General features: G+C 39.1%; 1 long non-coding RNA gene across 1 annotated transcript; it reads right to left on the bottom strand.

Annotated features, from left to right (window-relative positions):
- Window positions 1–3,356: 3,356 nt before the first annotated feature.
- LOC118565116 lies at window positions 3,357–4,180 on the bottom strand. The gene is made up of 3 exons (XR_004932201.1): window positions 4,129–4,180; window positions 3,698–3,966; window positions 3,357–3,408 (listed from the first exon to the last, which is right to left on the bottom strand). It is a non-coding gene; the product is annotated as an uncharacterized LOC118565116 (long non-coding RNA).
- Between the last annotated feature and the right edge of the window lie 11,216 nt (window positions 4,181–15,396).

Here is a 15,396-nt window from a genome sequence, read left to right as displayed (position 1 = left end):
CACTCCATCTATCTGGCTGCTCTTCATGCTTCTCACAGATTCAGTTTGTTTCTTTTTTCCTCTCTTGGACCTCAGATTGCGATGGAGTCATAGAATTGATGTTGTATTATACTGCTTATTTGTTGAGGCCATGCGTATACATTCAGGGCAGCACAAGTTTCCTGTTAACATTGGAGGGTGAGCTTGTTTCCAAAAATTACAGCTTCACAGGCCAGCTCCAAGGTCCAGACCGCTGGCTTGTCTAAATACCTGCCAGCAGTAACTTTGTCTATTCCAGATCTCGGCATAAACGTCGGCCAAACAATGAGGGAACTTCTGCGTTAAATCAAAATTAGGCTAATAAGACTTGAGAGTTCCTAAAAGTTTCTACTTTTGAATCAAAATACCCAAACATGCCAACTGGAAACATTGCAAATTAATTTATGAGATGGAACAACATTTAAAATGCAAAAACACGTTCTGTAAGTCATCAACAGATTTAAATCAGGTGAACAATTTTCAAAATCAAACATGTGTTGCAAACCTGCCCTGCATTTTCCACCAGAGAGTTTACCTTTGCTGATTGAGGCAGTCAAACATAAGCATTTACTGTATGTTTGGTCTACATCCCTGTGTTTCTGCTCAGGGGAGGGGGGAAAGTGAAATAGGCCTGTTGGATCTTCGCAGAGCTGCTCTGATTGTGCGCACAAAGCCTCTCAGAATTTCGGAGAGGTAAACAGAGGCCAGGAAGTGCTGCGACCTGTCAAACAGTTCAGTGCATGATTGAAGACAATCATGAGCTCAAATATAAACACCCCTGCAGGCCTTCAGAGGTGCTCAGCCCCCACAAGCTGAACTAGCTGAGGAGCACGGGAGGTTTTATAACTTGGCCACACCACTGCAGGTAGTGGGAAGTTTCAGTATAGAAATGCACTGATAGTGAGGGTTTCTTGCAACCAAGGCTAATTTTTCCCGTGCTCTAACGGGTCATTTCTGTCCTGGCCACAAACAGAAATTTGTTGAGATCAAGTTGATTTCTCAACCCTGAGCCTAACCAGGACCTAATTATGTCCCTTTGTCATGCACCTTGGTAACAGATCGAGATTTGCAAGAAATTTCTAGATTTCTTTCTCAGTTGGTGGATTGATTTGTCTGGATAGCAAACGAGACTCCGGCATGGTATGGAGACAAATTTCTGCCAAAACGTTGCACACAAAAAAAAGTTTAGCACACAAACAAAACTTGTTTGCACACAAAAAGATTTGTTTCACACAAAAAAAATGTTTTGCAAACTGTTCGCCAACCTTGCACTCAAAATATCATTTATAAGTTTTCCTCGAGCACAAAACGGTCTCTGCTCGCACAAAACAGCCTCTGCTCGAGTACGAAACAATCCCACTACCGCTGCGGTAAATTTGTGCCAAAAGTCACGTGATGCATTGAGTTGTTGTTGTTGTTCAGACTTCCCGACAGCAGGGGGCGCACCCGAAAGAAACTGAAACGCGCCGGTTTGGCTGAAGAAGAAAAACGTGATATCACAGCTAACAGCATTAGCACCCCACAGGTAACTTTCAAAGCTTTCCCGGTGAAAAAGTAATAGCTCACTATGGTGATAGATCATGTAAGATTTCAGTTAAAGGCCCTGCTATGTTACATTAAGGGACCATGTTACTTTTTAGAGCAAATAACATGAAAGCTTGCCTTAGGTTGAACGCCATGCTAAAACAACTTTTGCTTTATGCAGCCACTGTGGTTGGCTTCTGCTTTTACTGTGCTGTGTCAAATAAATAGTACCTGAGTGGATACCCAGATAAATGCATTGTTAACAGATTATCATGTGGTTTTTGTGTTGTTTTCAAATGACTGTCTATTGTTCTTATTGGTGTAAATCTAAATTGGTGTTTGGATTTGGTAATTTATCCTAAAACTGTCAAACCAATGCATGTATGCTTATGTGCAAAACGAATTCTTAATGAATTTAAAATAATTGCAACGAGTGGATATTGATTATATGAAAATTGGTAAGGAAATTAATTAAAAATTGCGTTTTCTAACATAAATATGAATGTTACAAGTAAAGCATATAGCAGCAGATCTAGATCATATCTCACTACCTTTCTAACTCCTTAATTTCTTCAAAGTAAAAATGAGGTCATCTGTGCCCAATTGCAAATATGTGTTGTGCACTTAATAAAATTGGTTTGGCCATGGCAAAAACCACAGCTGGAATTACCCACATGAGCAGATATTTTCTTGAAAAGTTTGTTTTCATCGAAGTGGTGATTTATTTTTTTCTTTAACAGTATTATCCTTTACATAACAATAACATATATCTGTTTTCCAGCACCCACTGATGAGGTGAAGGCCATCAAAGTTCTGGGCTGGATGGAAGGCTCCTACATAAACTCTGGTAGTCTACCAGGTCGACTTCCATCACGAGACTACCAAGACTTGAACAATTCAGGATTTGATGGAATCTTTAAACACATGAGGAGTTGGGCTTGTTAAAAAATAACTTAATATGTAACCGTTTTAGGTCCCAGTATTAACTACTTTGATCAGTAACTGTTGCAGCATGTCCTTCATAGCTCTTAGTGGAGCCCTTTAGGCTAAAAAAAAAAAAAAAGTTAGGAAAAAAAAGGCCAGGTTTGAGATTGTTCTAAATTTCCTGACAGTCTTACATGCAGAAATTGTTTTTCATAGTCCTGTTTTTGGCTTCATCCATTTCATCAGCCAGTTTTTTTTAATACAGCCCGTTTTATTGTTAATATATGGATTGTTTACTGGGAAAAACCTGGAGAATTAATGGAGTTCTTTCAGTCTTAATTTCAACAATAAAAGCAATCCTTGTGAAAAAGGTGTATTCACTTTGATTAATATTGGTAGGAATTGGAAATGAAGAGTTTATCAAAGGGTATGTTTATTATGCAATGTGGAAAATAAAGGACTGTTTAATTGTCTCACAATGTTTGCATCCTCAGTTTTAGTAAAAAAAAGGGGTCATGTGCCCCTTTTTTTCAATAACCTCAGCATTTTCAAAAGGTTTATACAGTACCTTACACATTTACTATCACAATCCTAGCAATTCTACATTTTTATTCAGTGAATACACTAACTTAGTTACATTTTCCTGGCTAGATTTTATTACTTGAAAACCTTTTGCAACAATGGTAACCAAAATAAGATTAAACTCGTAAAGTGTTGGTCATACTGGACAGTAGCAACATTTATTTATATATATATATATATATATATATATATATATATATATATATATAAACCGTGTGATTCAGAATGTCCCAGTGCATCCATGGCTGCCCTCAGTGCTACCAGTTGTTCGGGGCTCAACACATTGCCAGTTTCAGGAATAGTGACCCCACAGTGTGGGTCATCCAGCAGTCCACTGTCAATATGAGGCAGGCAGAGTCCCTGCAAGAAAGATGGAGATATATAGAGAATAAAAAAGAGGCCATGATTCTGTTGCTACAACTTACTGAATATAATTTAATTCATGGAGCTAAGGATTGAAAAAAAGACTCCAAAATCCATTAATTATTTTAATAATAAACACATTTCAAAGAAAACAGTTTCAATGCCACCTCTCTGATGTTTTCGATGTTTTGTTGTATTGGAATGATCAGATAAATTAATTTCTGGTTTGAAATATATGCATTGTGAGAAACTGTATAATAGCACGCACAAAAAAAATCCATCTTACCTCTGTGATTTCTGGTTCTACCACAGCATGCTGGATGCTTCCCATCTCCCATAAGTGTCAGATTCCTCTCAGTTCTGAGTGAATGGTCATCTCAGCCACTGCTGATGGTGTGAAAACTTAGTTGTAGTCTTGGGATAAATAAATAGTGACAACAGAAGTTATCCAACATGTTTGACAGCTCAAGCAAACTGTTGTCCTCTCCTGAGTGCAGCACATTGTTGTATATGTTTGTTCCTGCGCACCACACGTCTCTCCAAACACGTTGAATTCTGAAAGGAGAGTTAAATCATGGTTTAAATACGTTATTTTTCAAAAGTCCGTTACACAGCATTTTTAGATCAGAGATAAAACTAAACAGTGCCTTTAACTGAAATCTTACATGATCTATCAGTGAGCTATTACTTTTTCACCGGGAAAGCTTTGAAAGTTACCTGTGGGGTGCTAATGCTGTTAGCTGTGATGTCACGTTTTTCTTCTTTAGCCATAACGGCGCGTTTCAGTTTCTTTCGGGTGCGCCCCCTGCTGTCGGGAAGTCTGAACAACAACAACAACTCAATGCATCACGTGACTTTTGGCACAAATTTACCGCAGCGGTAGTGGGATTGTTTCGTACTCGAGCAGAGGCTGTTTTGTGCGAGCAGAGACCGTTTTGTGCTCGAGGAAAACTTATAAATGATATTTTGAGTGCAAGGTTGGCGAACAGTTTGCAAAACAATTTTTTTTGTGTGAAACATATCTTTTTGTGTGCAAAACAAGTTTTATTTGTGTGCAAAACTTTTTTTTGTGTGCAACGTTTTGGCAGAAATTTGTCTCCATAGCATGGCAACTATCTACGTGGTGTTCAGCAACACAAGATTGAGAAATAACAGGTAGGTGATGTCCCTTAGATGTCCGGGGCCGCATACTCACCCCACTGAGGGGAACAATAAGTGACTTAACCTTCACAGAGAGGTGTGGGTAACCTGCTTAACCACACTTGTGATAGAGATTGGGGATTGCAATTATTCCCCGTGAGTGAGGAATTCCCAGTAAAGTTTGTTTCATAAGTTTGCATTGATGAAGTCCCTGCCCTTTGTACACACCATCTGTTGCTACTCCCTATTGGGTGGTTTAGTGAGGTCCTCAAAGCACACAGAGAAAAACGATCAAACTATCTAAAGGAAGTTGAGGATGACCCCAACACTTCCTCTGCCAGGGTCAGTATGGTTCCCCGCATCAACCACTGCTCCAGTATTCTTCATTTCATGTCTTAGTGCCTCCTGCTTCTTCTTCCACCACAGACGACGGCGTCATTGAGATGCCACCACTTTTGATCCAGAGTTTCAGGCTGATGCTTCCACTCCCGTTCTGGAGGGTCTGGTCAATGCCTTTTATTCGTGCCCTGGCGTCTCTGACAGCTAAGTCGTAGAGAGGGTTTTTAATCAGTGTCAGCTGTTTTTGTGTTAATCAAAGTAACAACAGGTGAACAACAATGAGACAATCCCAAAACAGGAATAGTTTTACATGTGGAGCCAACAGACATTTTAACTCACCTTAATTTTTTTCTGCTTTTCAGTAATATTGCATTATATCAGGGTCAGCGTCACCACTGGTAGCACAAGGCAATACCGGGTCTTTACAGAAGTTGCACTGACAGTTCAACGCCACCAAGATGGCACGTCAATATCTGCCATTGCCAGAAGGTCTGCTGTGCCCCCCAGCACAGTCTCAAGAGCATAAAGGAGATTCCAGGAGACAGATAGTTACTCTAGGAGACCTGGACAGGGCCGTCAGTGGTATTGAACCCATTAGTAGGAGCGATATTGGCTCCTTTGTGCAAGAAGGAAAATGATAAGTTCTGCTATAGCCCCACAAAGTGACCTCCAGTGGTCCACTGGCCTTAATGTCTCTGACCTAACCATTTGAAACAAACTTAACGAGGGTGGCATGGGCCTTGTGCTCACTGTTTTGTTCAGCATGGTCGGTTTGGTAATGGGTCATTGTTGGTCTGGGGAGGCAAATCCATAGAGTGTCATGACTTTTATTTTTTATGGTGACCTGATGACCTGAAAGTAGCAAACACGGAGACAGATAACAGTTTAGGAAAACTGTTTACAAAAACGTCTGTGTGCTGAATGAGGCCTCTCTCACTTTTAACCCCCATGTGAAGAAACGTGAAAAGAAGCCGGGGCTAAAGTTGGAGCTCTTATTTTCGTAATAAGTTTTGTTTTTCTTTCAACTTAAATGGTAAACATTGCTTATCATGCTGCTCTCAGGTTCATCAATAACTGTAAAGCATTGACACATCATTTTGTGTGTGTGTGTGTGTGTGTGTGTCTGTGTCTGTGTCTGTGTGTGTATGTATGTGTTTTATATATATATATATATATATATATATATATATATATATATATATATATATATATATATATATATGTATATATATATATATATATATATATATGTTTTGTATATCCAATACTTGGACTTCTGCCTTCGTACAGATGTAACGTAATTGCATAGAAAAGTACTGTTCCTTACGCTTTTAAATTAATGTGACTTTCTGTTGCTTTCAGTTTCATTTGCCAAAACAGAAATGGGTAAAAAGGGGCAAGCTTTTTGTTTATTCTTCAGCATTTGTATGTAATATGTTGCAAAACCACAAGAAATTGAGACTTGAGATCTTTAAAGCTTTTGAATTGATACTGAGGGGATCTGAGCTTAATGTATATGTCTTTCTTACCCATTTTGTGTCAGTATGGGTATCTAGAATGATTTTTTTCTGATGTGTTTTCTAAGCATTCCTTTACTTTCTTGGCAATGTTTAAATTAAACAAATGCATTTTAGAACTTTGAAGCTTTTACACAAGTTCTGTGTTGTTGACAAAAGGGGGTTATGCAATATTTAGCACAGGGGTGTCAAAAAATCTTGAGACGCATGTCATGTAAATACCATCTGAATTAACTTACGTATTTTCTCCACTGATCTATCTATCAATCTATCTATCCATGTCCTATATCCTATATCCACTTATTCTTGCAAAGTTGCTGGAGGGATTTGCCCAACAGTCGCTGGGCAAGAGGCAAAGTAAACCCACTATAGGTCACCGGTGAATCGCAGAGTGATTTTTCAAGTGATGAATCAACCTAATCAATCAATGTTTTTAGACGGTAGCAGGAAGCTGGAGAACCCAGAGAGAACACACAGATGCAGGGGGAGAATATACAAACGCCATGCAGAGAGGCCGCAGACCGAGATTTGCACCCAAGACCTTCTGTTTGATTCCTCTGGGACAATTTCATTTTCTTTAAAGAAAAAAAGAGAAATCTTCTGCAACTTGCTCTTGTTGTTAAATCACTTTTAATTAGCTTATTTATTTGAGTTGATGGTTTTAATTACTTGTACTGTTGCTGTGTTTGTAAAATGTTCTTGTTTTTTATTGTTGTTTTACCAAAAACAAGTCTCTATTGAAAATGAGGTCGTGGATCTCAGTGAGAATACCTGTATAAATAAAACTTAAATAAAATAACAAGAATAAAGAATAAGCAAACAGTGCTAACAGCTGCAACACTTTTTAAGTTTATTTTTAAAGCTTATACTACAGCAAGAAAAGATGAATTTGTTTGATGGCTGTTTTCACACAGCTCTGCATGCCTACCTAGTTATTCAGTATTTTCTTGTTTAACATGATACTAAACAGTGTGCTCCTTTCAATGATTGAAAAAAATGACATGATACTTTTAGCACAAAGGATCCCTCACTCTTTTTTTCCCTTTCTGTTCATTGTTTTGTTTTGTTGTTGGGATATGGGAGAGACAGAAAGAGGGAGAGAGGACATTCTTACTTAATTGAGCGCATTTGTTTTCAATAAAGATGTGTGCTTTGTTTGCATTCCCTTGCATGTTTTTTTTCTGTTTTCCACCTTTCTGACTCTTTTTTTTTTTACTTCATTTCTGGCTTGACATAGGTGACAGGAGACTGATCAACCTCCACCACCACGCCAGTATTCATACAGTTTAATTCATGAATTTAGCAAAATAGCCATTTTGAACAGTGTTGGTCCAGTAGCAGGAGCAAATGAGTAAAATTTGAAAATTATTCCTGTCGAACACCAGCAAAACTTCTTTTTATATATATTGCTGCATCAACCGTGATGGTGAACCAGGTAAAAAAAAGAAAAGAAAAGATCCGAATCAGCTTTTGAAGTTAGGATATTATTTTGTTGCCACATTTCTGCTTTGAACTGTAATCCACCTGCAGATCATAAATAGTCGAATGAACTCAGCAAGGGTTTTTTCCGCTTTTCCTCATGGCCGCTGGCCAGCGAACCAGCCTTGGTGAAGGGCCCCGCCACAAGTCAAAGAGGGTGATAGGCAGATGAAGTCATCCCTGGATCAATGCCCGACCAGCTAATTCTCGTGCTTCTTAATGAAGTACGTCATCTCCTTCCTCCATGTGGCCGCGGATAAACAATGGATGGCAATCAGAAATCGTGTACAAGAAAACTTTCAGAACCTTCAAAGTTTCAGAAACTAAATATTAAAAATATCTCATTGTAGTTGCAAATATATTCCCAAGTTCTCATACTAATCTGAGCAGGAAAAGGAAGAACATTTGTGCTCCTTTAGCTCACGCTGCTTCTTAGCAACAAGTCCGATGCTGTTGGAAACCCAGTTTATTTGCCATTGAATGGTGCCACATTTGTAAGGGAAATACATTTGTGGGTAGAGCAGCGGCGCTGAGTGTGTGGGTTGCAACCATAAAAAAACTTGCTAAAACCTCTCGGCCAGTGCCAAACAGTTTTTGGGGAAGGCAGTGTGGGGTGGCATCTCCCTCATAGGAAAAGTGAGCCTTTTTGTCATTGGAGGCCGTTGTAATGCAGAGAGATATACAGGGCTGGACAATATAGAAAAACAGAATTTTGATAAAATAGAAATCATGTTGATCAATATCGATAATTATGAAAAAATTCAAAATATATGTTTTAAGTGCAGCCCTGACCATCTCTTGATTAAGATGAGTTAATAAATTACAGACCTATATATAATCTTATTTTCCTATTTCGAGAAAGTAGTTGCTAATCAACTATGTGAACATTTACAAAGTAATGACCAACTTGAAGAGTTTCAGTCAGGCTTCAGAGCTCATCATAGCACTGAAACAGCTCTGGTGAAGGTCACTAATGATATTCTCATGTCCTCAGATAATGGACTTATGTCTGTACTTGTCCTGTTAGGTCTCAGTGCTGCATTTGATACAGTTGATCACAATATTCTCCTACAAAGACTTGAGCATACTGTAGGGATTAAGGGGAAAGCATTAGGCTGGTTTAAATCCTATCTGTCGGACAGATTCCAGTTTGTTCATGTTAATAATAAATCTTCTTCAAACTCCAAGGTCACTTGTGGAGTACCACACGGTTGAGTCCTTGGACCAATTCTCTTTACTATATATATATATATATATATATATATATATATATATATATATATATATATATATATATATATATATATATATATATATATATATGCTTCCGATTGGCAAAATTATCAGACAGCATGGGATTCATTTCTACTGTTATGCTGATGACATTCAGCTATATTTATCCATAAATCCTGATGAATCCAATCAATTACTTTGACTGCAGTCATGTCTTGATGACATAAAAAGCTGGATGACTTTAAATTTCCTGCATTTAAATTCTGACAAGACAGAAGTTGTAATCTTTGGACCAGAGTCCTCAAAAAAAAAAAAACTTCTTAATCAATCACTTGATCTGGATGGCATTTACTTGGCCACTGGTTATAAAGTAAAAAATCTTGGTGTTGTTTTCGACCAAGACATGTCATTTAAATCCCATATTAAACAGGTTTCCAGAGTTTCCTTTTTTCACCTCCAGAATATTGCCAAAATTAGAAACATTCTGTCCAGGAGTGATGTTGAAAAACTGGTCCATGCATTTGTTACTTCAAGGCTGGACTATTGTAATTCATTACTATCAGGAAGTGCACAAAATGCAGTTCAAAGTCTTCAGCTGATCCAAAATGCTGCAGCAAGAGTTCTGATGAAAATCAACAAGAGGGATCATATTTCTCCAATTTTAGCTTCCCTTCATTGGCTTCCTGTTAAATCAAGAATAGAATTTAAAATTCTCCTTCTAACGTATAAAGCCCTTAATAATCAAGCTCCATCATATATCAGAGCTCTGATTACCCCGTATGTTCCTAACAGAGCACTTCGCTCTCAGACTGCAGGTCTATTGGTGGTTCCTAGAGTCTCTAAAAGTAGAATGGGAGGCAGATCCTTTAGCTATCAGGCTCCTCTCCTGTGGAACCTACTCTCAGTTTTGGTCCGTGAGGCAGACACCCTGTCTACTTTTAAGACTAAGCTTAAAATGTCCTTTTTGACAAAGCTTATGGTTAGAGTGGCACATGTTACCCTGAGCTACCTCTATAGTTATGCTGCTATAGGCTTAGGCTACTGGAGGACATCAGGGCCTATTTTTCTCACTTTACTAAGTTCTACTGTTCTCCAGTTTGCTTTGCTTGTTGTCATTTCAGCTTTTAACTTTTTGTTCTCTCTCTTTTTTTTCTTCATAGTAGGTACACCTGGTCTGACATTCTGTTAACTGTGACATCATCCAGGGAAGACAGATCACCTGCTATTACCATCTAATGTAGAACAGATTACTGGATCAATGTGTGCTTCTGTGCTTGTTTGTCTCTCTTGTTGTGTCTCTGCTCTGTCTTCTGTAACCCCAGTCGGTCGAGGCAGATGACCGTTCACACTGAGCCCAGTTCTGCTGGAGGTTTTCCTTCCCGTTAATGGGGAGTTTTTCTTTCCACTGTTGCTTCATGCTTGCTCAGTATGAGGGATTGCTGCAAAGCCATGGACAATGCAGAGGACTCTGCCTGTGGCTCTACACCTCTTCAGGAGTAGTGAATGCTGCTTGTCAAGACTTTGTTGCAATCAACTGGGTCCCCTCATATAGGAATTTGTTTGACCAATCTGTATAATCTGATTGAATTTGACTTTGGAAAGTGCCTTGAGATGACATGTTGCATGAATTGGCGCTATATAAATCAAATTGAATTGAATTGAATTGGTTGGGAGGGTGTAATGACTGTGTTATTAACCTACATGGTTGAGTAGAATGCAAAAGGAAGGAGAACTGTTCTTTTATTGAAGTTTCTGAACTGTGCATGTCCTTTTCTGGAGGTGGTGGCCAAGTGGTTAGAGCAATGTGCTTGCACTCTGAGAAGGTTGCAAGTACCTGGTTTGATCCCTGCAGACTGCCACTGTGGGTCCCTGAGCAAGACCCTTAGCCCCAGATTGCTCTCCATGCACTGTGATAGCTGCCCACTGTCCCCTGATGGATGGGTTAAGTGCAAAAGACAAATTTCATTGGAATGTACAATTGCAATGACAAATAAAGATTTCTTTATTTTTTTCTTTCATATTGTTCTTCAATTTTCATCCAGCCCTATACCCAGATACTCCACCCTTAGAGACTGAGCTCTATCCTCCAGGATGTCGACGCTTGCCTCCAGAAAAGAGGGTTTAACAGAGCTGTAGTCCTCTGTGACAGGACATATTACCGGACTAAGGACATAGATCGCAGGCCGCCACATCTCGGAGCGTCAGCCGAGACACCACTTGTGCTTAATAGAAAACAACAGGAGAATATTTCACTACTGGAGTGTCAAACACCCGTAATGTGTGCTTCCATTTATTTTCCCAGACTCCGCATCAGAATAAGTATCAGAATATTTGCCAGGTATTCCACATATAAGGATTTTGATCCTACAATGCTCAGAATGTACAACTATTGTCAGAATCAATCTATCTATCTATCCATTCATCCCTCTAGTAACATTACTATCAAATGAATATTGTTTAGTTTTTATTGTTTCCGTTAACTAACATAACAGTTTTTTGTTGTTTTTTTTGTTACAGAAAGGCTATTGTTTGGGGTGTTTGGTAATGTATAAGGAGGCATAAGTAGGGGCTCATCCAGGGCTCCATTCATGTGATGTGACAAAACAACTTATGACTAAATTATACTTTTTGTGCAGTTTGCTCAGCCAGCTTCTATGTTAATGGATGGCAGAAGATGATAAAGAACCCGTTTGTCTATTCGGCAGGTTGTTTTGTCACACTGAGATTTTAAGAAGTCTCATTGTTAATTGATTAGTTTCAATCATGTTAGCCCGTGTCTGTGAATGAGAAGAACAGGAAGGATACTGATGTTTGTTCAAAGGTGTTGGCATCATATGCGCATACGTGTTTCATTAGTTCACACAGATGCTGGCAATATAATCTCCCAGAGAAATTTTACTGGCATATCTTTACAGCCTTTACACTACAGAGCTCAAAGAGGAGGACCGTTTTCCACAATGACCCACGGCACTTTTATTGAGCCCTGCGGCGTTGTGCTGCCAGGAAAACAACATGTACACGTCTAGCCACAGATATGGTGCAGGAGTAATGTTTCTTTTTTTCCAGTCAGGTCTTGCTTCACAAAGACAAACTTCAGTTCAGCGGCATTAGGGGGCATTGTAGCATAGCTTAGTTTTTGCTGTAAAGCATTTTCCCAGTCCCAGCCTGCATGAATGACATCCGAGCCCAGTGAAATCCTAATGAGCAGCATAGGTTGTACCACAGTGCAAAGTTTTGCAATGAAAACTCTGAATGCTGATAGTGTTAAAAAGATAAATTGATTTGCATTCAATTCAGTCATCGTCTAAACTTGGATGATTCTGGACCGTGGGACAAAACAAAACATGGGAAGATTATAAGTGACAACCAAAAATGGAATTAAATAGACTGCTCTATGATAAACTGAGCAAAACTTAATTTTGAATGCCAGTTTATTTTGCAAAATAATTGATGTTAATTTTGTTTTAGCATTTAGATCATTCAAATCCAGGAATTTGGGTCATGTGTCATTTATGGGCACACGTTTTTACTTTTTTAACTGTGTGAAAACCTCTGAGCAGCGCTCTAAATACTGAGAAAACAAATCCCAGAGTTTTCACTTTACAACCATTTTTTACTATACTACACTGTGGACATTTAAGACATTCAGTGTCTTTTATTTGATGAACGCTGAGCATTTAAATGTCAGTAAAGGCACAAAAATAATTACCATATGATACAAAGTGATTGATAAACACCACTGAGTTCCCTGGAGGCAAGCTCCTCTCAAATGGGCGGAGATTATTATTTATTTATTTTTTGGGAAATGCCTACAAATGAGGCAGCGTACCAGTGTATGGCGGTGCAGTTAGCACATGAGACATACATTTGAACACATAATCTATTTGCCTGTATATTCATACAGTAACACTCTGAAGAACTACTGTAGCATTACAGAGATGGCTTTTACAGGTGGAGGATGTTTTACCATGACAGCTCTTTAATTTCCTCTGGCCTCATAGAGACAAACTGAGTGCATCTGAAAGTCCTGCCAGCAGTACATGTCTGGGTCAACTTACCATTGCCCAAATCTTTGATGCAGCATCTCGAGCCAACTTGGACAAGTGCACAGAAAAATAATAGCTACGCTCAAGTAGGGCTGCAGCTATCAAATATTTGAATAATGAAGTTATCAAATTTTTCTGTGTTATGCCAGGTGCTCCCCAACATTATTTTTCTTCCTCAATACCCTCCTTAAATCCAGAACATCAACTGCCTCATTTCATTATCAAGATGGCTCCATCTCATAAATTCTATTTTAGAAAGTCTATTCATAAGATTTTCAATCAGTTTATCCAATCAGTGGTCATTATCTCAGTGGTCAGACACCAGGTGTACCTGGACACATGTCCAGGTACACCTGGACACATGTCAAAGTCAAACAACCATGCACACACACACTTACACCTAAGGGCAATATATATATATATATATATATATATATATATATATATATATATATATATATATATATATATATATATATATATATATATATATATAGTGTGGGAGGAGACAGGAGTACCCAGAGAGAGCCCATGCATCCACAGGGAGATCATGCAAGACCCCAGTCCAGAGTTCGAACCCAGGACTGTGAATTGTGCCACCGTGCAGCTCCTCTCTGCCCATTAGTTTAAATTACTTAATTTCCCATAACTTAATCTCACTGGATATATAAAAATATATATCATTTTATCTGATGCATGGATCACACCCTTCTGAGCAGATTCCTATAGCACATGAAAAAAGGGACCGATCAAAGAGAGAAAACAGACATGTAGGTGGGAGTGACACAGAGTGCAATGAATGAGGATGAACTACTATACATCTTTCAGCTCTTTTTATCCCATCATAACGGACACATTTTCCTCTCCACTGATGGGCGGATAACATGGATTTCCTCTGAAAGCTCTCCACACCTGGACTAAAGCTGGTATGAGCGCGGCTGGCGGCCAGGCGAGCTTCTGCTGAGCTCAGAAAGTCAGGTGTGGTGTTGTTGTTCCGGTACAGACAATCGGTTACAGCTGTGGCTCATCTATCCCACTGTCCAAAGTGTTTATTTCAAAGTTTGGGAGATGTGGGCTAAATTTTCAACATACAGTATACTTATCCTCCCTCCAACTGTTTTGGAGGGAGGATAACTGTATGCCAGTACATTTTGATGTAGTTGTTGTCAATGTTCTCTCTGCCGTGACCTCAAAGATAAAACTTTGACAGCTGCAATATAAAACAAGCATAATCTGCTTTATTACAACTGGCTCCCGATCCCATCTTTCGCACAAAGTACATTGAAACATCCTTAGAGAACACTCAACTTTAGTGTTTTTTCAAGTAGAAAATGCTTCGAATGTCATGGTGGGGCTTAATTTCCGGACCCACTTGCAGGAAAAAGACGAGAAACAGTTCTCAGAAGTAAAGAATAAGTAATTGAGAGAAGTACAAATGGATCCAGAGATGAGTGGTTTGGATGTGGCAGATGGCGTGTTGTGTCTTGTGATTTCTCAGAGACTTGTTTTTTTTTTTCAGGACTTGAGAGTCAGCGAGCAAAGGAGAGCAGGCCGTCAGAATTTTGGCTGAGAAGACAGGTGCTGCAAGGGATGACTGTGGAAGCAAGTGAGAATCCAGGAATCCAGGTACATAGGAATTTTCAACCAATCAGAAATGCTTAGCATCTTCCCACAAGTCCTCCCTGGACTCCACCTTCAGTCCAGGGTCTATCCAACATGTCCTACCTCCATAGCAGAGGTGTTTTTGGGATAGATTTTGTCGTACTTGTCGTGTGATTTGGCCATGGTTCCTGCAGTGAGAACATAGGGGCGAGAAAAAAAATTACATTACAAAAATTGCAAGTTCACATTACACTACCTATAAAATAGATTTGTGCAAAATCTGAGTCAACATACACATATCCAAAAACACATCAAACAGCAGAACAAGCATCAAACATTGCACTTTAATTTAACCATTGAGCACACAATGCAATTACATCATCAAGGACCCCTCACACCCCCACCATGGACTGTTCTCCCTGCTGCCTTCTGGGAAGATGTTCCGCAGCATCCGCTGCAGGTCCACCAGGTTCTGCAAAAGCTTTTTCCCTGCTGCCATCAGACTGTTGAACTGCTGAATTATAACCCATAAACTTTGAACAACATTCACATATTTGCACATTTTTGCATCATTGCATCTCCACCTACAAATGATGCCAAACTCTTAGTTTCTAAATGCATTCTTGCAC

This window comes from Fundulus heteroclitus, chromosome 12 (genome assembly GCF_011125445.2).
Source record: "Fundulus heteroclitus isolate FHET01 chromosome 12, MU-UCD_Fhet_4.1, whole genome shotgun sequence".
Lineage (NCBI taxonomy): Eukaryota > Metazoa > Chordata > Actinopteri > Cyprinodontiformes > Fundulidae > Fundulus > Fundulus heteroclitus.
This window is presented reverse-complemented; position numbering and strand designations above follow the sequence as displayed.